The following is a 24,544-nucleotide window of genomic DNA, read 5'->3' as shown; positions in this document are numbered from 1 at the left end:
AGGACTTGTTTTTAAGTGAATCCTCTGGGGGAAGGGGAGCAAGGACAGTTTAAGGACTAACCTCAATGAAAGACTCTTGCTAAAATATAAAAATATAAAATAGGTCCTTACATTACAACAATTCAGTAGGAAAAGTCCCAATGTGGTGATAAAAGAAGTGATGTAATTTGCATTGCACATTTTATTTTTAAAAGTGTAAGTTGTATTTTTCCCTGCCATGACATCATACTTTATCTTCATCTCTGTCTACTAGTTTAAAACTAGTTAAACAAACTCAATAATTTTTTAAAAAAATATTTTATTTATTTATTTGAGAGCAAAAGCCAGAGAGAGAGAGAGAGAGAGAGCATGAGCAATATGGGGCTCGATCCCAGGACTCTTGAGATCATGATCTGAGCCAAAGGGAAACACTTAACTGACTGAGCAAATGAGAATCCCACAAACTCAACCATTTTATAAAATTTTTATTTGTTGGTGTTCCTGGCTGGATCAGTCAGTAAAACATGTAACTCTTGATCTTGGGGTTGTACGTTTGAAATCAACCTTGGGTGTAGAGGTTTTTAAAAATAAAATCTTTAAAATTTTTTTTTTCATTTTTTTTTTTTAATCTTAATTTTTTTTTATAAACATATATTTTTATCCCCAGGGGTACAGGTCTGTGAATCACCAGGTTTACACACTTCACAGCACTCACCAAATCACATACCCTCCCCAATGTCCATAATCTCACCCCCTTCTCCCAAACCCCCTCCCCCCGGAAACCCTCAGTTTGTTTTGTGAGATTACGAGTCACTTATGGTTTGTCTCCCTCCCAATCCCATCTTGTTTCATTTATTCTTCTTCTACCCACTTAAGCCTCCATGTTGCATCACCACTTCCTCATATCAGGGAGATCATATTATAGTTGTCTTTCTCTGTTTGACTTATTTCGCTAAGCATGATACGCTCTAGTTCCATCCATGTTGTTGCAAATGGCAAGATTTCATTTCTTTTGATGGCTGCATAGTATTCCATTGTGTATATATACCACATCTTCTTGATCCATTCATCTGTTGATGGACATCTAGGTTCTTTCCATAGTTTGGCTATTGTGGACATTGCTGCTATAAACATTCGGGTGCACGTGCCCCTTTGGATCACTACATTTGTATCTTTAGGGTAAATACCCAATAGTGCAATTTCTGGGTCATAGGGCAGTTCTATTTTCAACATTTTGAGGAACCTCCATGCTGTTTTCCAGAGTGGCTGCACCAGCTTGCATTCCCACCAATAGTGTAGGAGGGTTCCCCTTTCTCCGCATCCTCGCCAGCATCTGTCATTTCCTGACTTGTTGATTTTAGCCATTCTGACTGGTGTGAGGTGATATCTCATTGTGGTTTTGATTTGTATTTCCCTGATGCCGAGTGATATGGAGCACTTTTTCATGTGTCTGTTCGCCATCTGGATGTCTTCTTTGCAGAAATGTCTGTTCATGTCCTCTGCCCATTTCTTGATTGGATTATTTGTTCTTTGGGTGTTGAGTTTGCTAAGTTCTTTATAGATTCTGGACACTAGTCCTTTATCTGATATGTCGTTTGCAAATATCTTCTCCCATTCTGTCAGTTGTCTTTTGATTTTGTTAACTGTTTCCTTTGATGTGCAAAAGCTTTTGATCTTGATGAAATCCCAGTAGTTCATTTTTTCCCTTGCTTCCCTTACCTTTTGCGTTGTTCCTAGGAAGATGTTGCTGCGGCAGAGGTCGAAGAGGTTGCTGCCCGTGTTCTCCTCAAGGATTTTGATGGATTCCTTTCGTACATTGAGGTCCTTCATCCATTTTGAGTCTATTTTTGTGTGTGGTGTAAGGAAATGGTCCAATTTCATTTTTCTGCATGTGGCTGTCCAATTTTCCCAGCACCATTGATTGAAAAGGCTGTCTTTTTTCCATTGGACATTCTTTCCTGCTTTGTCGAAGATTAGTTGACCATAGATTTGAGGGTCTATTTCTGGGTTCTCTATTCTGTTCCATTGATCTATGTGTCTGTTTTTGTGCCAGTACCATGCTGTCTTGATGATGACAGCTTTGTAATAGAGACTGAAGTCCGGAATTGTGATGCCACCAACGTTGGCTTTCTTTTTCAATATCCCTTTGGCTATTCGAGGTCTTTTCTGGTTCCATATAAATTTTAGCATTATTTGTTCCATTTCTTTGAAAAAGATGGATGGTACTTTGATAGGAATTGCATTAAATGTGTAGATTGCTTTAGGTAGCATAGACATTTTCACAATATTTATTCTTCCAATCCAGGAGCATGGAACATTTTTCCATTTCTTTGTGTCTTCCTCAATTTCTTTCATGAGTACTTTATAGTTTTCTGAGTATAGATTCTGTGTCTATTTGGTTAGGTTTATTCCTAGGTATCTTATGGTTTTGGATGCAATTGTAAATGGGATTGACTCCTTAATATCTCTTTCTTCTGTCTTGCTATTGGTGTAGAGAAATGCAACTGATTTCTGTGCATTGATTTTATATCCTGACACTTTACTGAATTCCTGTATAAGTTCTAGCAGTTTTGGAGTGGAGTCTTTTGGGTTTTCCACATATAGTATCATATCATCTGCGAAGAGTGATAATTTGACTTCTTCTTTGCCGATTTGGATGCCTTTAATTTCCTTTTGTTGTCTGATTGCTGAGGCTAGGACCTCTAGTACGATGTTGAATAGCAGTGGTGATAATGGACATCCCTGCCGTGTTCCTGACCTTAGCGGAAAAGCTTTCAGTTTTTCTCCATTGAGAATGATATTTGAGGTGGGTTTTTCATAGATGGCTTTGATGATATGGAGGTATGTGCCCTCTATCCCTACACTTTGAAGAGTTTTGATCAGGAAGGGATGTTGTACTTTGTCAAATGCTTTTTCAGCATCTATTGAGAGTATCATATGGTTCTTGTTCTTTCTTTTATTGATGTGTTGTATCACATTGACTGATTTGCGGATGTTGAACCAACCTTGCAGCCCTGGAATAAATCCCACTTGGTCGTGGTGAATAATCCTTTTAATGTACTGTTGAATCCTATTGGCTAGTATTTTGTTGAATATTTTCGCATCTGTGTTCATCAAGGATATCGGTCTATAGCTCTCTTTTTTGGTGGGATCCTTGTCTGGTTTTGGGATCAAGGTGATGCTGGCCTCATAAAATGAGTTTGGAAGTTTTCCTTCCATTTCTATTTTTTGGAACAGTTTCAGGAGGATAGGAATTAGTTCTTCTTTGAATGTTTGGTAGAATTCCCCCAGGAAGCCGTCTGGCCCTGGGCTTTTGTTTGTTTGGAGATTTTTAATGACTGTTTCCATCTCCTTACTGGTTATGGGTCTGTTCAGGCTTTCTATTTCTTCCTGGTTCAGTTGTGGTAGTTTATATGTTTCTAGGAATGCATCCATTTCTTCCAGATTGTCAAATTTATTGCCGTAGAGTTGCTCATAGTATGTTCTTAAAATAGTTTGTATTTCTTTGGTGTTAGTTGTGATCTCTCCTCTTTCATTCATGATTTTATTTATTTGGGTCCTTTCTCTTTTCTTTTTGATAAGTCGGGCCAGGGCTTTATCAATTTTATTAATTCTTTCAATAAACCAGCTCCTACTTTCGATGATTTGTTCTATTGTTTTTTTGGTTTCTATTTCATTGATTTCTGCTCTGATCTTTATGATTTCTCTTCTCCTGCTGGGCTTAGGGTTTCTTTCTTGTTCTTTCTCCAGCTCCTTTAGGTGTAGGGTTAGGTTGTGTACCTGAGACCTTTCTTGTTTCTTGAGAAAGGCTTGTACCGCTATATATTTTCCTCTCAGGACTGCCTTTGTTGTGTCCCACAGATTTTGAACCGTTGTATTTTCATTATCATTTGTTTCCATGATTTTTTTCAATTCTTCTTTAATTTCCCGGTTGACCCATTCATTCTTTAGAAGGATACTGTTTAGTCTCCATGTATTTGGGTTCTTTCCAAACTTCCTTTTGTGGTTGAGTTCTAGCTTTAGAGCATTGTGGTCTGAAAATATGCAGGGAATGATCCCAATCTTTTGATACCGGTTGAGTCCTGATTTAGGACCCAGGATGTGATCTATTCTGGAGAATGTTCCATGTGCACTAGAGAAGAATGTGTATTCTGTTGCTTTGGGATGAAATATTCTGAATATATCTGTGATGTCCATCTGGTCCAGTGTGTCGTTTAAGGCCTTTATTTCCTTGCTGATCTTTTGCTTGGATGACCTGTCCATTTCAGTGAGGGGAGTGTTAAAGTCCCCTACTATTATTGTATTATTGTTGATGTGTTTCTTTGATTTTGTTATTAATTGGTTTATATAGTTGGCTGCTCCCACATTGGGGGCATAGATATTTAAAATTGTTAAATCTTCTTGTTGGACAGACCCTTTGAGTATGATATAGTGTCCTTCCTCATCTCTTATTATAGTCTTTGGCTTAAAATCTAATTGATCTGATATAAGGATTGCCACTCCTGCTTTCTTCTGATGTCCATTAGCATGGTAAATTCTTTTCAACCCCCTCACTTTAAATCTGGAGGTGTCTTCGGGCTTAAAATGTGTTTCTTGGAGGCAACATATAGATGGGTTTTGTTTTTTTATCCATTCTGATACCCTGTGTCTTTTGACAGGGGCATTTAGCCCATTCACATTCAGGGTAACTATTGAGAGATATGAATTTAGTGCCATTGTATTGCCTGTAAGGTGACTGTTACTGTATATGGTCTCTGTTCCTTTCTGATCTACCACTTGTAGGCTCTCTCTTTGCTTAGAGGACCCCTTTCAATATTTCCTGTAGAGCTGGTTTGGTATTTGCAAATTCTTTCAGTTGTTGTTTGTCCTGGAAGCTTTTAATCTCTCCTTCTATTTTCAATGATAGCCTAGCTGGATATAGTATTCTTGGCTGCATGTTTTTCTCGTTTAGTGCTCTGAAAATATCATGCCAGCTCTTTCTGGCCTGCCAGGTCTCTGTGGATAAGTCAGCTGCCAATCTAATATTTTTACCATTGTATGTTACAGACTTCTTTTCCCGGGCTGCTTTCAGGATTTTCTCTTTGTCACTGAGACTTGTAAATTTTACTATTAGGTGACGGGGTGTGGGCCTATTCTTATTGATTTTGAGGGGCGTTCTCTGAACCTCCTGAATTTTGATGCTCGTTCCCTTTGCCATATTGGGGAAATTCTCCCCAATAATTCTCTCCAGTATACCTTCTGCTCCCCTCTCACTTTCTTCTTCTTCTGGAATCCCAATTATTCTAATGTTGTTTCGTCTTATGGTGTCACTTATCTCTCGAATTCTCCCCTCGTGGTCCAGTAGCTGTTTGTCCCTCTTTTGCTCAGCTTCTTTATTCTCTGTCATTTGTTCTTCTATATCACTAATTCTTTCTTCTGCCTCATTTATCCTAGCAGTTAGAGCCTCCATTTTTGATTGCACCTCATTAATAGCTTTTTTGATTTCACCTTGGTTAGATTTTAGTTCTTTTATTTCTCCAGAAAGGGCTTTTATATCTCTCGAGAGGGTTTCTCTAATATCTTCCATGCCTTTTTCGAGCCCGGCTAGAACCTTGAGAATTGTCATTCTGAACTCTAGATCTGACATATTACCGATGTCTGTATTGATTAGGTCCCTAGCCTTCGGTACTGCCTCTTGTTCTTTTTTTTGTGTTGAATTTTTACGTCTTGTCATTTTGTCCAGATAAGAGTAAATGAAGGGGCAAGTAAAATACTAAAAGGGTGGCAACAACCCCAGGAAAATATGCTTTAACCAAATTAGAAGAGATCCAAAATCGTGAGTGGGGAGAAAGGGGATAAAAAGAGGTTCAAAAAGGAAGAAAGAAAAAAAAAACAAAAAGAAAAGAAAAAGAAAAAAAAAAAGAAAAGAAAAGAAAAGAATTTTTTAAAAAAGAAAACACCTAAGAAAAATGTAAATATATATATATATATATTAGATAAACTAGTAAAAAGTCGTTAAAAAAGAAAAAGGTAACAGTTAAAAAAAAAAATTTTACCCGAAGGCGAGAAAAAAAAAAAATGAAAAAGAAAAAATTAAATTAACTGCAAGACTAAAAAAAATCACAGGAAAAAAGCCATGAGTTCCGTGCTTGGCTTTCTCCTCCTCTGGAATTCTGCTGCTCTCCTTGGTATTGAAACCGCACTCCTTGGTAGGTGAACTTGGTCTCGGCTGGATTTCTTGTTGATCTTCTGGGGGAGGGGCCTGTTGTAGTGATTCTCAAGTGTCTTTGCCCCAGGCGGAATTACACCGCCCTTACCCGGGGCCGGGGTGAGTAATCCGCTCGGGTTTGCTTTCAGGAGCTTTTGTTCCCTGAGCGCTTTCCGTAGAGTTCCGGAGGACGGGAATACAAATGGCGGCCTCCTGGTCTCCCGGCTTGGAGGAGCCGAGAGCCCAGGGCCGCACTCCTCAGTGCGCGCTCAGAGAACCGCGCCCAGTTACTCCCCTCTGCCTGACCTCCGGCCGCGCTCCGTGCTCACCGAGCCTGCGACCGGTTCAAGGTAACACGGACCTGTGAGCTTACTGTCGGCTCTGTCTCTGTAGCCGGCTTTCCCGTTCCAATACCCGCAAGCTCTGCGACACTCAGACACCCCCGATCCTTCTGTGACCCTGCAGGACCTGAGGCCACGCTGACCCAGCATGGGCTTCGCCCCGGTTTAGCCTCTGGAGCGATGTCCCTCAGCGGAACAGACTTTTAAAAGTCTTGATTTTGTGCACGGTTGCTCCGCTGCTTGCCGGGAGCCGGCCCCTCCCCCCGGGGTCTATCTTCCCATCGCTTTGGATTCACTTCTCCGCCGGTCCTACCTTTCAGAAAGTGGTTGTTTTTCTGTTTCCAGAATTGCTGTTCTTCTTCTCTTCGATCTGTCGATGGATTTTCAGGTGTTTGCAATCCTAGATAAGCTATCTAGCTGATCTCCAGCTAGCTGAAGCAGTCTCAGCTTGCTACTTCTCCGCCATCTTGACTCCTCATCTCCATTCTACTTCATTTCTGTTAGCATTTCCTTATGACCCGCCAGTTCTCGTCAGCGCCTCCCACTGGGTCCCCATTTTTTCATTTTTTTATTTAAGCAATTGTATGGCAGTGTTGATCACTATATTGTACATCTGAAACTAATATTAACCTTATTTTAACTAACTGGAATTAAAAAAAAAAACTTTAAAAATAAAATAAAAATAATAATCTTAAAAATAAAAAAGAGGAAAAATTATTTGGCAGGCAATTTTCTTAATTGCATTATTATTTATTAATATCATAGTGTGTGTGTGTTGGTGGGAAGTGGCTGGTATTACAGTGAGTTCCATATCTGTGTTACACTGATGTCCATGTCTGTAGTCAGTCTTTTTTTTTTTCTTTTAATTTATTTTCAGTGATCCAAAATTCATTGTTTATGCACCACACCCAGTGCTTCATGCAATAAATTCCCTCCCTAATACCCACCACTGGGCTCACCCAACCACCTGCCACCCTCCTCTTCAAAACCCTAAGTTTGTTTCTCAGAGTCCACAGTCTCTCATGGTTTGTCTCTCCCTCCGATTTCCCCCAGCACACTTCTCTCCATCTCCTAGTTTCCTCCACGAAATTCCTTATGTATTGAGTCTTCTAAAAACTTTTATTTCTTTCCCTATTCTGCTTTGCATATGCTTACCTTAGATGTTAAAATGTTATAAACCTCTGCTGCCTGGTCCATTTTCTCTCTCTGCTCTCATGATTTCTCATGCTCTCCCTGCCAACCGCACATGCCTTACAATATCTGGATATGACTAATCTCTTCCTGAGCTACTTTATTCTACTCTGCCATATGGTTGCCCTTCCCTCTTCTGTATCATAACTTCTATCCCCTGCAGTTGTGCTTTAACAATACCTAATTCTTTTCACTACATCTGTATCTTTGAGGTCAATACTCAGTAGTGCAATCGCTGGGTCATAGGCTAGCTCTATTTCACTGGAAAGAAGGGCCATATGCACCCCAGTGTTCATAGCAGCAATGTCCATAATAGCCATTCTGTTGAAAGAGCCAAGATCCCCTTCAACAGACAAACAGATAAAGAAGATGTGATCTATGGATACAATGGAAGATCACTCAGCCATCAGAAAGGATGAATACCCAACTTTTGCATCAACATGGATGGGACTGGAGGAGATTATGCTAAGTGAAATAAGTCAAGCAGAGAAAGTCAATCACCATATGGTTTCACTTATTTGTGTAACCTAAGGAATAGCATGGAGGAAATTAGGAGAAGGAAAGGAAAAATGAAGTGGGGGAATTGGAGGGGGAAATGAAACATGAAAAACTATGGACTCCAAGAAACAAACTGAGGGTTTTAAAGATGAGAAGGATGTGGGGAGGGGTGAGCCTGGTGATGGGTATTAAGGAGGGCACATATTGCATGGGGCACTGGGTGTTTTACACAAACAATGAATCATGGAACACTACTTCAAAAACTAATGATGTATTATATGGTAACTAACATAACATAATTTTTTAAAAAAAGGGAGGGGGACAATACCCAATACTCAATTTTTCCTAGTTTCTTGTTTACCTCCTTTTAAGAGTAAGCTCATTAGTGGATTTTTGTTTGTCTGTTTGTTTTGTCTCAACTAAAAGAAGAAAAATAATACACATTATTTTGAAAACTTTTTGAACCTTAGTCAAGTCCACAATGTCTCATCTCTTCTTCCTCCTAACATGGCTAAGTTGAAAAACCCTTTATCTGGGAAAAGATTATTCTCCTGCTGTCTTGTGTAAGATTTTGGCTTTAGCTTAGATTATCCTTTCTTTCCTTTTCTGTAAATAAGTTGAAATATTAATAGCCTCAGTTTCTTTTTCCAAAATATGACTGCTTCTTTACCAAGTGCAAAAGCAACCCATTTTGACCATAGTAAACAGCTTGGACCTACTTTTTTGTTTCACTGTTTTAGTGAGACAAGTGGAGTGAAGATGACACACCATTTCCAAATGTATTAATAATTGGTAGACCCTACTTCTAAATTGAAGTTTTGTTGCCATTAAACTACGACCAGACTCGCTATAATTACAGAGTTAAATTCTTTATATTTACTATATTTGAAATTACCATATAATACCAAAATAAAATGATTATGTGAAGAGTCTGTAATATTAAGAAGATGACTTTGAAATTATTGCTTATCTAAATGAAATTTCCCATTTTATAATCTTGTATAAGCTTCCGTTGTCATTTCCTATTTAAAATCTATTGGAAGGCACTCTTATTTTCCCTTAAGTGGGAAGTCAAATGTGGAACAAATTCATCCCAAAGGAACTGATTCTATTTTCGACTGAAGACCAGGTGGCTTCCATGTGGCATTTTGCCTCTTGCATATTGTTCATCTCCTACAACAAATGGGGGTATGCTCTTTAGTAAACTAATTCAACTAAATTAGAGACATTGTCTTCAAGGGATAACATCATAGAGACTAGAATCAGAATCATACTTTTGGGAAAATTGGGCCCATTTTTTTTTGTTTTCTTTTGTTTTAAGATTTTATTTATTTATTTGACAGACAGAGACCACAAGTAGGCAGAGAGGCAGAGAGAGGGGGGGAAGCAGGCTCCCTGCTGAACAGAGAGCCTGATGTGGAGCTCGATCCCAGGACCCTGAGATCATGGCCTGAGCCGAAGGCAGAGGCTTAACCCACTGACCCACCCAGGCGCCCCTGGGCCCAGGTTTTGATGGCTACTTTCCTCAATTTTATAAAACCTATTTGTATTCTACTGGATGCCAGAACTGCTTAAAAATATTTGGTCCCTTGTAATTTTAACCTTCCACTATTCAATGCACCTGATCCATGTAATACCCTATAGTATTTTTATCAAATGAAGACTCTCAAAGAGTGTTTCTTGGGAGACACTTTTCAATTGGTTGCTTACATTTCTGCATTTATTATTTGTTCTAGACCATCCTTTGAAGATGGTTGTATTGAATAGACTTGGAAGACAGAAATAGTATCTTTTTTTTTTAACTTAACCTGTTGTGTTTGCAAATATTATCTGCCTCTGTTTCGATTCTTCTTGTAGGAACTGAGGCTCAGAACTGATATATAACTCCCACCCCTACACACACACACACACACACACACACACACACGTACACACACAAATGCTGTTAATATTCTGGCTACCTCCATTGCTGTGAATAATAAACTATATTATTTCTGAAACATGAGTCTGCGTCTTCTATCAGCACCCAAGAAACCATGGCAGACTCATACACCAGCTTTCATTTAAGGGAAAATAATCTCAGATGCTTTATATTTTTTGATAGTGTTACCTACTTCTGAACATATGACTGAACACATATAAAGCTGGAGCCATGACCATTTAGAGCTTCTTCTGTGGAAGAACTATGCATTCACTAGTAAACAAAAGTAGTTTCATCCTTTTTTTTTTTTCCTCCTGGATACCATTTCCTCTCTCACACTGTTGCTCAAATTGGATAGAGTCTAAGGTTCTTTGAGGAAATTTTTGTTTAATGACTCAAAATAAATTAGGAAGAGTCTAAAGTGCTAAAAATAATTCTAGATAAAAGGTATAAGATCAGCCAGAAAGGATAGTAATTTCATCTAACAACTGCCGGTTTACCCCTTTATTTGTTCATTAACTAATCTCAAAATTCCTGACAAAATCCCTTTTGTAAGCCAGAATGTGAGCTAAAAACTGGGATTTTAAGAAAGTTTTCATTTGAAATCCAGTTAGTTAACATATATGGTTGTATTAGTTTCATGTGTACAATATAACATATAACACTCAGTGCTCATCATGACAAGTGCCCATATTAACCCCCATCACTTATTTAATCCATCACTCCTTTCAGATCCTCTCAAGTAACCATCAGTTTGTTCTCCGTAATGAAATGTCTGTTTCTTGCTTTGTTTCTCTTTCTATGTCTTATTATTTTCCCCTTTGCTTGTTTGTTTTATTTCTTTTATTCCATATAAGAGTAAAGGTATTTGTCTTTCTCTGACTGACTTATTTCACTTTTAGCATTATACTGTCTAGTTCCATCCATGTTATTGCAAATGGCAAGATTTCAGTCTTTTTTATGGCTGAATAATATTTCATTGTATATATATACCACTTATTCTTTATTCGTTCATCAATTGATGGATACTTGGGCTCTTTCCATATCTTAGCTTTATAAATAATGCTGCTATAAACATAGCGGTGCTAGCATCCCTTTGAATAAGTTTTCTTATATTCATTGTGTAAATACACACCAACAGGATTGTTGGATCACAAAGGACTTCTATATTTAAATTTTATGGAAATTCCATACTGTTTTCCAATATGGCTGTATCAGTTTGTATCACCACCAACAGTTCACAATTGTTACTTTTTCTTTTTTTTTCTTTTTAAAGATTTTATTCATTTGACAGAGAGAGATCACAAGTAGAGAGAGAGAGGAGGGAGCAGGCTCCATGCCTGGCACAGAGCCCGATGTGGGACTTGATCCCAGGACCCTGAAATCATGACCTGAGCTGAAGGCAGAGGCTTAACCCACTGAGCCACCCAGGCAGCCCCCACAAGTGTTACTTTTTCACATCCTCTCCAACACCTTTTGTTTCTTGTAGTGTTGATTTTAGCCATTCTGACAGGTGTGAGGTGGTATCTCTTTCTAGTTTTGCTTTGCAATTTCTTGATGATACATGATAATGGACATCTTTTCATGTATCTACTGAAGATTTGAATGTGTTCTTTGGGGAAACACTTGTTCATGTCTTCTATCCATGTTTTTATTGGATTATTTGTTTTTGGATGTTGACTAAAAACTGGATATTAAGTAACACACAAGACAGGTTTCCTTGAGCTTAAGTTTTATTAGCATGAGTATCATTAATAGGAAAAAATATGCATATGTGTATGTACAATTGTGTTTATGTATACATCTATCTATCTATCTTCTATCCCCTGTCTTCTAATTGCGGTAAATCCTGTAAGGTGGGGAATGGGATAGTCTGAAGAAATATGCTGCTGGATATGTTGGGTAAGCAAATTTAATTGCACTCAGATGCATTGGATATAAGTGAATCCCTCAAATGAGTTATTTAATATTATATAGAAAAAAATTAAAATTTTACGTAGTTGAAAATAATAGGTAGTTAAAATAATTTTTGTTGTTTGTTGTTTCTGTGTCTTTTTTTGTTTATGTATACAATGGTGTGAATGTTTATGTCTCCCAAATTCATATTATGAAATCTAACTCTGGAAGTGATAGTATTAAAATATAGGGGCCTTTGGGAGGTGATTAGGTCATAAGTGGGATTACAGTCCTTTTAAAGGAGACCCCAGAGAGTTCTCTTGCTTCATTCATCATGTACGTTTACAGTGAGAAGATAGCCATCTATGAGGAAGTGGGCTCTCCCTGGATCTGCCCATTCCTTAATCTTGAACTTCTCAGTTCTAGAACTGTGAAAATAAATTCCTGATCTTTATAAGCTATTCAGTCTATATCATGTCCGTTATAGCAGCCTGCATGCAGAAGGACAATATGACCTAAAACGAGAGCAATAAATATAAAGTTTCAGTAAAGTCAGTTGGTACAATGTTTTTTTCCTTAGAGAAGACATGCTGCTTCATGTTAAACCTTGATATTGTATATGTTTCTTGATGGGCCACTTCTTACTCCTTTGTATGTTTTCCACAAAGTCCAGGATGATGCCTTACATGAAGGTAATATTTTATAAATACTGTTGGAAATATATACTTCTCTAAAATCTTATTTTGCCTACAGATTACTTGGATCCACTTTGCCTTGTGTAGAATATTTGAAATATGTTTAGAACAGAATGTCTCTCTAAATAACATTTAGAATCATCATTAGTTTATGACTCCTGACTCATTTGTTTATGAAGTAATACTGCAAGAACACTGAAGTTTGTAATATAATTTTTGAATTAATCACCAAGATAGTTTATTATAACTTATGAAAAAATAATTTCTCATGTTGGTTTAATTCTGCTCTTATGTTATGGTCATGACATTTTCATTAAAATAAAGTAGAAAATAGAAGTAAATAATAAGTGAAAAATGAAAAATAATAAATAAAAAAATAAAAGTAAAACTCTTGTGAAATGTTAAACTTTTCTTATGTATTTTATTTTGCTTTTCCTCTACCATGCTGGCACAGCTGTATTTTGCAGATAGATACAATTTTCTAGTTGCTAGGTTTGTTACTTTTGCTAAAATTTTCAAAATATAAGTAGTTGAATAGTCATGGATTGTTTACTAAACTCCTTATCTACACATATAAAAATAAAACAATGATGGTGACCTGGGTATTTCTAAAATTGTATTCTGTTTTCCATATTATGTTTTACAATGTAATTATTAAAGATTCTGCATATATTAACACCCATCCCCTTCTATCTCATCTGTATGTCCATTACAGAGCTTGTATGATTTCTATTCATTGCTATGTTGTGGTGAAGAGATTGTCTGAAGTAGTCCTATATTTATGCAGGTAGATCTTAAGCTACAGTGCTCTTGTTGATTTGCTTGTTCGTGATCAGTATGTCTGAAAGATGGTGACTATTGCATCAGGTATGACGATTAAAAAATATTATTGGTGCCTGACATACTGTGATGAAATAGGTAAGTCGATTTATAATTTGTTAATTAAATTAGAAAAGAAATTCCTTTGGATTTATCCTTTATTAAGAGTTTTTTTTTTCAACGAATTCATTGGAATGGTTTTTGTGTAATATATATCACATGCCTCAACCTTTAAATTTGAATGTAGAAAAGAGTTATCAGAATGAGCCTAGAAAATATTATGAAATATTTTTGTTCTGTTATATTACGTTAACTTGGGAAATACTGGTAGTTATTTTTATTAGCATTTCCTACTTTCCAAATGCCCTTACAGATGAGATATCATGTTTTTCCTACTCTTTTTATCGTGGTTGTTATATTCTTCATGATCAATAACAATCAATGAAAATTCATAACATTAATTTTCTTTGGGAAAGTGATATTTTAGCAAGAATCCATGACCAAAAATTTTAGCTGTTGTTCATCCAGTAGGTGAGACTATCAATGTTCCCGAAATTTCAAGAAATAGAACTTATTAATTGTGTTGGATTATGTTTTTTGTCCCTGAACTTAGAGGTGCATAATTCAATTTAAAATTTATTTTGAATTGAACAGAAGGTCTTACTGAAGTTTAGTCATCCCACTTTATATCAGGCCTCCAGTACATTCTAATTTACTTATAGAAAATATCATAAACATGAATGTCATTTTCCTATTGCATTTATACTGAAACTGCAATGACTCAAAGACGTCAGATCTGAAAAACACTACCTTTCTATAATTTCTGTTTCCTAGGAGGAATGGATATACCATTTTAGCACAATTATCAAACAGTATTCAAAACCACCATGAATTTTAAAACATAGTTATTACACCCTAAAAATCAAGTATGAAAATGTATAGACAATCAAGTCACTATCTGTAAATGAAATACTCCCACACAGACTGGTTTTAAAACTTTCTAACTTAAGGAATTTGATAGCACAGACTCAGGGTAGTAGTTTCAGTGCCTATAGTATACATTCAGGGAGAGAGTAATGTAGGCTCTGAGTCACTTTCTGCCTAGAGATGACCTAATAGTGGTTCTGGCATTGTTTGTTTGTTTGTTTTTGAAAATGCTTTCCTGGGTGTCATTCAGAAAATGCACAGTTTGGCAATCTATATAAATTAAGGATGATCTTTTTGAATGTTTGTCTTTCACTACATCAAATTAACATAATTGGACAGAAATTCCACTAAATTAAGCATTGTTAGGAAACGTGTAAATTGGAGCTGCTCAAATTAGTTGCTCTTTGAACTATGTGCTGTTGGTTCAGGATTAGATAAGGAGTTTGAAGGAAAACCTAAATCATTGCTTCCTTTTTTGAGAGAGTCTTAGCATATTTTCTTAAAATTAGCTGAAATCAACAATGTGTTTAGTCGCAAAGTGACTTGCATTTTTGCACAAACTCCCTATCTCCTTGAGAATTATAACAAATATTTCATGAAACATCATTGATCTTTACTTTGTTACACTGCTGTAAAGTACATTCAGAGTTGCCAGTTAAAAGTGTTAGTGTTGAGATGAAATGTCATGCATTTTTCTTCACTTCCATGCAAATGAACACAGTAATTTATTAAGACACAATGAAGAAAAAAAATTGACAATGAGTTCCAGATGTTAAAAATCACTTGCCATTCAATCCAAATTGTGAGTTTGATCGGTTACCGAACACTTTATAATGTACCCCCAGTAATTTTACAGAGATTATTTTTTTCTTACCAATTCTTGATTATTCTGTCTTGCAATGCAGAGAAAGCTAACTAATTTAAAATAAACTTTCGTTGATTTTGATTGTTATAAACTTAAAATTGATTAATTTCCATACACAGAGTTTAAAATGTTCACAATTTACATTAAATATATATTCTGTGTATACCTTGGAAAAATTATACTGGAAATTGAAATTAAAATGTTGTATATAGCTGCAAGAAGCCGCCTGTCCCATTTCATCTTACTATATAAGTTGTATCAGGTAATTTATAAAATCCTTACTGCAGAACAAATCTATTTTTTGTTGGAATGGGTAGTAATGTTTGCTCTTATTTCTAAATAAGAGTTGGTCTATGAGTGCATCTGCAACTGTATTTTTCCTAAGTGGCTTCATGGTCTTGAACTGAGAAAGCTCAGAACATTAAACATCCAAATAATATAATTTGACATAATTAAACATCAAGGAAATGCAATTAAAATGAAACTGAGATATCACTACACACTTATCAGAATGGCTAAAATAAAATATAATGACAAGACCAAAAGAAAAAAATATACCATTTGACAATACACAATGGCAAGTTGTACCATCCCTTAACCATCTCAGATTTGTGTAGTGTTAAATTTGATTTATAAGCAGTGTTTTGTGTCACTTACCACTTTTCAAGGATTAAAGTCCTATCACTTTACTTAAAACTGTGAAATTTGGTCAGATTTAAATTTCAATTTATGTTAAAACATTCTGTAAACTGTGTTAAACTTTGACATTTGTTCCCTCTGTTCAGTGAATAACACTATAGCATATTCTGAAAAATACACTAATTTTCATTTTGAAAAATATCCCTTTTTCCTCTTATGGTAATTATTAATATGAATTAATAGTAGAATTTGATATGGTTCCATATGACCATAAATACTTTATTGTATATTATCAAATTTAATAATGAATATAATGTACTTCTTTGGACAATTTTTAAAGACCAGTCTACTCTTAAAAAAAAAAAAATGGAGGCGCACTTCTTCAGTTCACACAAATTTCATTTTATTATATATAACCTCAGATAAATTTCAGCAAATCATAATTTATTAAAATTATGTCTACCTAAAAATCTCATAGAAGAGTAAAACCATCAAAAATAAAAATAAACACACACAACACACACACATCACCCATGTATTGGCAAATCACAATTGCTGTAACAATACATTAGGCATTCCACAGTTAAGGGCTATCAAAATTTCCATCAGTGACAAAAAGATTTGTATCCAAATGGACTGATTTTCCAGAACCCAAGAAAAAGTCTCCTAGGGTTTATTTAAAGATAAATATTTGAACAAATACTTCTTAAATTTAGGAAATTCAGAACATACGATTAAAGAATATTTGCAGTGCAGACTATATTCAATCCTTCCTTCAAAATGTGCCTTTGAGTACATAATTCTGTTTTCTCTATCTAAATTGAGCTGTCCTCCAAGGAAGTTTTCTAAAATGTGTGTCTCTGTGTGATAAATGTTCTAAGACCTAACATGCTTCATTGTATTTTTACTGTGCTCTCACATTTAATCAATAATTTGGCTTGATGTATAATATCTAGTTTCAAATATCTTTTCCATCTATACAAACACCCAGCTGTCTCCTTTATATGTTATTACTATTGAGAATTCTGCTGTCAGTATTATTCTTGTACATTTTAGGTGATCTGTTCTTCTCTTGGGCATCATTTATGCTCTTCTCTGTTTTTGATATTCTTAAAACTCACCATAATATATATGAGTATTTTTTAAAAAGATTTTATTTATTTATTTGACAGAGAGAAATCACAAGTAGTTGGAGAGGTAGGCAGAGAGAGAGAGAGGAGGAAGCAGGTTCCCCGCCGAGCAGAGCGCCCCATGCGGGACTCGATCCCAGGACCCTGAGATCATGACCTGAGCCGAAGGCAGCAGCTTAACCCACTGAGCCACCCAGGCACCCTATATGAGTGGTTGTGTGTGTGTGTGGTTTTTGTTTTGTTTTGTTTCTGATTTCTCATGTTTGGCATCATTCTAAGTCTGGTATCTTTTATCTTTCTTTAATTCTCCAAAATTTATCTCAGTACTTATTTAGATATTTTCTTTATTTTTTTTTTCTCTTCTGCTGCATTTGGGCAGAAGTCATTAATTTGTTTGTTTTTTTGTTTTTCCCAACTCACTTATTCATTTTACACCTTTATTCATCTTAGTCTCCATTTATTGTATTCTTTATTTCAACAATTTTCACTTAATTTATATTCACAGTATAGTATCTTTCTTTTCTTTGTATATGCATATCATTATTTTATCAAATACTTTTAAGCTATTTTTTAAAATATTTTATTTATATATTTGACAGTGAGAAATCACAAGTAGGCAAAGAGGCGGGCAGAGAGAGAGGAAGGGAAGCAGGCTACCTGCTGAGCAGAAAGCCTGATGTGGGGCTTGATACCAGGACCCTGAGATCATGACTTGAACCGAAGGCAGCGTCTTAACCCACTGAGCCACCCCGGTGCCCCTTTTAAGCTATTTTTTTAAAGTACAGTCATTCTTTTTTTTTTTAAGATTTTATTATTTTATTTATATGACAGAGAGAGATCACAAGTAGACGAAGGGCAGGCAGAGAGAGAGAGAGAGAGAGAGAGAGAGAGAGAGAGAAGCAGACTCCCTGCTGAGCAGAGATCCTGATGCAGGATTTGATCCCAGGACCCTGAGATCATGACCTGAGCTGAAGGCAGTGGCTTAATCCACTGAGCCACCTAGGCGCCCCTAAGCTATTTTTTAAATTCCTGTTCCAATAACACTTGGATTGCCATATAAAGTTAACCACATCATCTTTTTTAGGTAAGTAATTTTACTTTTTATGTGCATAGTTATTTTGGTCCATGAGTTCAGCTCCTCTTAGGATCATCAAATCTCTTAAAGTCTGGGTATGCTAGCATTTTCTAAGCAACAATAAAAATACATTGAAACCTAGTAGCTTAATTATAATAATGTTTTCTTTCTCAATCATTCACAATAACATTACATTCTGAGTAGCATCCTTCTATTTTGCAGCTATAGTTTTGGAAAAACTTGAATTGTGTTATCACTGTGATAATGTGAATTAGTCAGGGTTTTTCAGAGAATCGGGAAGAGAAAAAAAAAGGAAGATATTCTCCAGGGCCAACTCTAGAAGTGACTATTAAAACATCTGTCCAAATTCAATTGAACAAAACTCAGAAATGCCATCTCCAGTGAAATGCAATGAAGATTATATATAGTTCTGGGCACACACATCTCATTTGACCCAATGATGTACATCAATGAAAGACTGATGGCCAATCACCACTCCATTGGAGAATGTAAAAATAAATTTACCAAAGAGGCCAAGAATTCAGAATCACAAATACTTCAGAACTAATAATAACAGCCTTCACTTGATGTTATTCTATAAGATAAATCCTACGATCAAGTTTCCATTTTAAATTCTTACAATTTTAAATTCTTAAATCCTTATGAAGAAGCATCATTTGGAGGGAGCAGTTTTCATAATTTATTATCCATCAGCCTTTTTTAAGATTTTATTTATTTATTGGACACACACAGAGGGAGAGAGAGAGATCACAAGTAATCAGAGAGGCAGGCAAGCAGGGAGGGAAGCAGGCTTCCTTTTGAGCAGAGCCCGATGTGGGACTGGATCCCAGGACCCAGAGACCATGACTTGAGATGAAGGCAGAGGCTTAACCTACCTCCCACGTGGTGAGAGAGCCCCTGAGGTGCCCCTCATCCATCAGCTTTAATTGTTTGGAGGAAAATGTGTGGATGAATAATGCCTTAGGGAGCTAATCTCTCTAAAGAATTTTCAAGTCTTTACCCCTTCAAGGTTTTTGTACAGTTCTGATAGCCTCTAAACACCCAGCTGATTTCTACAGTGACAGGCCTGTTAAAAACTGTCCTCAAACCAGGAATAGAGCTTGAAACATACCAGTCAAGAGAAACTTTGAGTCTTTTAAGGAATTTATCATCATTTCTTTGTTTTTGGTTAATATCCAAAATAGTTCTATATTACACTTGCATAATTTCTCCAGAGCTGACTTTGAAGGAGGCATTCAGTTCCAGCTAGTTACATATGTTGGAAAGATCTATAATTCTATATAAAAAAAATATTTTAGAACGCCTGGGTGGCTCAGTGGGTTAAAATCTCTGCCTTCGGCTCAGGTTATGATTCCAGGTTCCTGGAATTGAGTCCCACAGTGGGCTCTCTACTCAACAGGGAGCCTGCTTCCTTTCCTCTCTCTCTGCCTGCCTCTCTGCCTTCCTGTGATCTCTGTCAAGTAAATAAATAAAATTAAAAAAACATATTTTATACGAGTTATTCATGTTTATTAACTAAGATATCACAATACAAATAATACAAACAGTTGCTCTTTATTAATACCTTCAACCAAGATCAAAAAAATATGTCATATTTTCTCCAAAAATTTTATATCATCTGATAGGTCAGATATATATAAAATTACATTTAAAGTTTTAAAAATATCAGCAAATATTTTCATTTAAATGCAAATTTCAAAGAAAATCTACTTTTCCAAACACGACTTTTTATCCTATTTTTATTTTAATTTTGTCGACAACTGATAAATTGTTTAGCAAGACTTTAAATGTTAGATCGAAAAAATGATTAATAGATGTAGATTCAAAATATGTTCCATTAAAAAATGATTTAGTCTTTGATGAACATCTGTTTGGTAATATGTTGTATTTAGATATAGTAAATTAATGACATATATAAAATTAAAGGGAAATGACACCTTCCGTTCCATTATGAGTAGAGCTTTTAAAATGCTATTTGTCACAACCTGTCATCTTGTCATTATGTAGCATTATGTAACATTTAAAAAACGTATACTCTTCACTTTGAAGTCTTTTAGAAATCTAAAATATGACTTTCTATGGTTTGTGTTTCCATATTCCTTTATTGCCAGTTTGAACAAATCCACATGCTTTGATTCAAAGGTAATAAATTCCTCTTATTTGGAAAAATGATGTTTATTTTTGTTCTCTACCATTAGCAGGTGGTTTCATTTTAGCACACTTCAGAGTTATAATTTCATGCTTATTAAAAACATTTATTATGATCTACATAGATGAATGGAACTGTTATTTTATTAAATTAATTGCCAAAAAATATGTTATTTTTAAAAATGTATTTCCTTTGAAGGGTTATTTTAGAGCATTCAGAGAGGATCTAGGAGTGTGGTATTATGCAATTTTTAAGTAGGTATGAAATGGTTATTTATATGATTGTTTCTTTATAAGCCTATGTATATTGTCCATTATATGCTATAAAATATTTTGAAAGTAAATTTAATGTATGTTTTACATAGTTTATTTTCTGGAAAAAAATATTGAAATGACTTATGAAATTCAGTATACTCTCAACATTAATTTTTTCTGAAATTTACCAATTGTCTATTGAACCTATTATATGGCAGATATTACTTCAGACTACACTGGTAAATGAAATACTTGGCTTTGTAGAACTTTTATTTTAATGGGTGAGACAATTAAAAGCTATAAACCTTAATAAAAATTGCATAGTGCATTCAAAAATGATGAGTACAATGGGGAAAAAGAAAAATTAGATCAGGGTGAGAAAAATCAAGGTTGCTAGGCAGGGGAGGGGGAGTTAAGAATTTTAATAGGAAGATCAGGGTAGTTACAATGAAGCTGACAATTGAACAAAGGTATGGAAAGGTGATGAATTTGCCCAGAACTATCAGCAACAAGGTCACTCCAGACAAAGGAATTGGCTATCTTGAAGGCCATAAGTTTGGATCGTGCCTGGCATATCTGAGGAATAGCAAGGAGGCCACTGTGAGTGACTGAAGAGTATCAGGGAAAGAGGTCACAGAGGTTAAATGAGTGGCTAGATCATGTAAAAGCTTAGAAGTCATTGTAAAACTCTGACTTTTATATTTGGAAACTTACTGTGTGATAGAATTTCTGCTAATAACTGAGAGTTCAAATGTCCATAAAATATCAAGGATTCTTATTCTAGTAAGACAGAATAAAGAAAAAGAGTTCATATTTTCACATGGTGTAACAAATGCTCGGAGATCCAAGTGTAGGAAGCTATGGGAGCACAGAAGAAGGCACTAAAATCACACCAATATATTTGATGACTGTGACTATATATAAATTTGTATTTTCTAGATTTTTTATAGTCATGGATTCACACAGTATATACTATTCATTGCCTGGCTTTTCTTTTCTCAGCATCATTACTTTGAGAATCTCCAATTGTAAATAGTTCATTTTGATGCTGAATAGTAATCTCTTTAATGAATAGATCATAATTTGTCTTTGCTCTATTGATGGACATTGATGAACACTACACTGTTTTCAATTCTTAAAAATAAAGCTGCTATGAAATCCATATACAAGTCCTTGTATGAACATAGGTTTTTTTTCTCTTGGTTAAATGCCTAGAAGTAAAATGGCTGTTTGTGTAACTGCAACATATTTTGCATTTTAAAAAATTCTCAAACTATATTCCAAAGTGGTGGTATCATGATATATGCCAACAACAGTTTAGATTTTTTGTTGCTTCTCAATTTAGCTCAGAAGAAGTACAATAAGCCTTTATAATTTTAGCCATTCTAATAGATATGTAAGCATGTCTCATTATGATTTTAATTTGTATTTCTTTAATGTCTTAATGTTGAGAAATTTGTCATGTGCTTATAAGCCATCCATATCCTTTTGGTGACATGTCTCTTCAATAATTTTCTTCAGTGCTCGCTTCGGCAGCACATATACTAAAATTGGAACGATACAGAGAAGATTAGCATGGCCCCTGCACAAGGATGACACGCAAATTCGTGAAGTGTTCCATATTTTTAAAAAAGAAAAAATAATAATAATTTTCTTCACATGTAAAATTGGATACTCTGTTTGGTTATTAGTAAGGTTTTTATTTTTATTCATTTTTTAATAATCAGAGTAGATGTCCATTATCAGATATATAATTTGCAAACCCCTTCTCCATCTTTACGGTTTCTCAATGGAGCTTTGGTAGCTGTGTCTTTCAAGAAATATGCTACTTCTTTCCTGGTACACGGAGGTATGACTAGAACATTATCAATGTTGACCTTTGCAAAGAAAATCATGGCTAAAGATATATGTAGTCTGCGGTTGTTGGGAGTGTTCTGTAATATCAAGCATATCTGGTTAGTTGATAATTTTGTTCAAGTCTTACATATATTACCAATTTGATGACCATTTATCTATATAATCTTAAAATAAAGGTGTTGAAATCTTTTTCCATTTCTCTTCTATGGTAGAAGTTATGATTTTTGTTCTTAGTTTTTCCCTATATATCCCCAAATCTGTTATTAAGTATTAAAAGTCAAGAATTATTATACTCCCTGAGGAATTCATCCTTTTACTCTTCTGTAATTTTGACTTGATATTTATGTCTGATAATGAAATTTGCTTTAAAATCACTTTTCATTATCTTGATATAACCACCAAAGTTATAGTGTGATTAGTGTTAATATAGCATATTTTTTCTTTTCCTTTTTAAAGCACTTCTATATTTAATCCTGACAAAAAAACAAAACAGCTTTTGAGCTCTGGAAGCATCTTTCTAAATTATCTTTTTTTTTTTTTTAATGAAGCAGTAGCAATTTTTGTTAAGGGACTTAAACTGAAATTAGGTTTAGAAATTTATTTATTTATTTAGTAATAGATTTTATTTTGTTTATTGACAGCAAGAGAGAGAGAGAGAGAGAGAGGAAGCGCACAAGCGGGGGGAATCACGTGCAAAGGGAGAGGAAGAAGCAAGCTCCTTGGGGTGAAAGTAGTCCCATGCAGGGCTGGATCCCTGTACACTGGATTCATGACCTCAACCAAAGGCAAACATCTGCTTAAACAACTGAGTCATCCAGGCACACCTAGAAAATTATAAAAAAAAAAAGACCTTTCAAAAACATTTTGTTTCTTTCTTTTTTTAAAATATTTTATTTATTCGACAGACAGAGAGACAGGAAGAGGAACTATAAGCAGGGCAGAGGGAAAAGGAGAAGCAGGTTTCCCACTGAGCAGAGAGCCTGATGTGGGGCTCCATCCCAGGACCCTGGGATCATGACCTGAAAAGAAGGGACACTTATGGAGGAAGCCTCTTTTCTTTGTTTTTAATATATGGCAACTGATGCTTCCCAGACATGAGGAGCATATTACCCATTGATTAAATCTTGGAAAACAACCTATTTAAAAAGGTGTGTAAATATATACTTACTCAGATTTATACATTTTGTGTTTTCTTCATAGTTTGGGGCTGGACCCCATGGTCACAACACTGCTTCCAGTCTTTGCCTTCCCATCTTTTGATGCCAGGTATTTGGTCAGCAAAGCAAATTAGTATCAAAATTAATAAGCCCTTGGCACCATATCTCTAGAGCAGGGGTTGCTCTTAGCCAAGGCCCAGAGCAGTTGACCTCCCCTCGCTAGTGCTATAGCCCCAAGGACTAGGTCCCTGCCACCAGAACTCAGTCTTAAATGTTATGCTAAGCAGACACAAACAAAACAGGAAAGCTCCGACAGCTTTCACTGGCATGCCTCAATTCCCACTCCCTCGAGGTCCAGGCAGTACCAGATTCCAGGGAGGGGTCTTGGTCCAACATATGGGAGGGAAGGAAGTAGCCACGAGCAAGTACCTGCCTCTCTGTGCCTTTCTTTCATGAGCAGGTTGTAAGGAGGAGGAAGAGGAAGGGGAAGAGAGGTGAACTTCAAGGGGTGAAGGCCTCAGGTAGGCAGCTGGCTCCTGCCAGTAGGAAAGGGACAAAGGAGAAGGCAGTGAGTCTTGCAGGGAGGGTGGGGTGTAAGGGTTATAGCTTATTACGGTATCTGGACAGGAGTAATAGGGATACTAGTCATTTGAGTCCACCATTGGCAAGCTGGGCTGGGTGTCAGGGCAGATAGGCCTCCCTGGGCAACGGCACATGAGAGAAGGTGCAATTCTTCTCTGAGGAGCAGGTGGAGCCTTGGGTGTTGGGAAAGCATAGACAGTATTGTTCCAGGGCCAAGGACCCTGCAGAACCCAGCAGGTTGATGGTGTCCTTGTGCTGTCCAATTATATTCATCATCTCAATTTCTGAGATTAGGTTTGACAGGTCTTTCTCTGTTGCATCTGACTTCAACATCTTCACAGACACTTTAGTCAAATGGTTG

At 35.9% G+C, this 24,544-nt stretch overlaps 1 non-coding gene across 1 annotated transcript; it reads left to right on the top strand.

Annotated features, from left to right (window-relative positions):
- Window positions 1-22,107: 22,107 nt before the first annotated feature.
- LOC131811935 (U6 spliceosomal RNA) lies at window positions 22,108-22,214 on the top strand. The gene has a single exon (XR_009346175.1). It is a non-coding gene; the product is annotated as a U6 spliceosomal RNA (small nuclear RNA).
- Window positions 22,215-24,544: the final 2,330 nt, after the last annotated feature.

This window comes from Mustela lutreola, chromosome 11, assembly GCF_030435805.1.
Source record: "Mustela lutreola isolate mMusLut2 chromosome 11, mMusLut2.pri, whole genome shotgun sequence".
NCBI lineage: Eukaryota > Metazoa > Chordata > Mammalia > Carnivora > Mustelidae > Mustela > Mustela lutreola.
The sequence above is the reverse complement of the archived record's forward strand: the minus strand, read 5'-3'. Positions and strand labels throughout refer to the sequence as shown.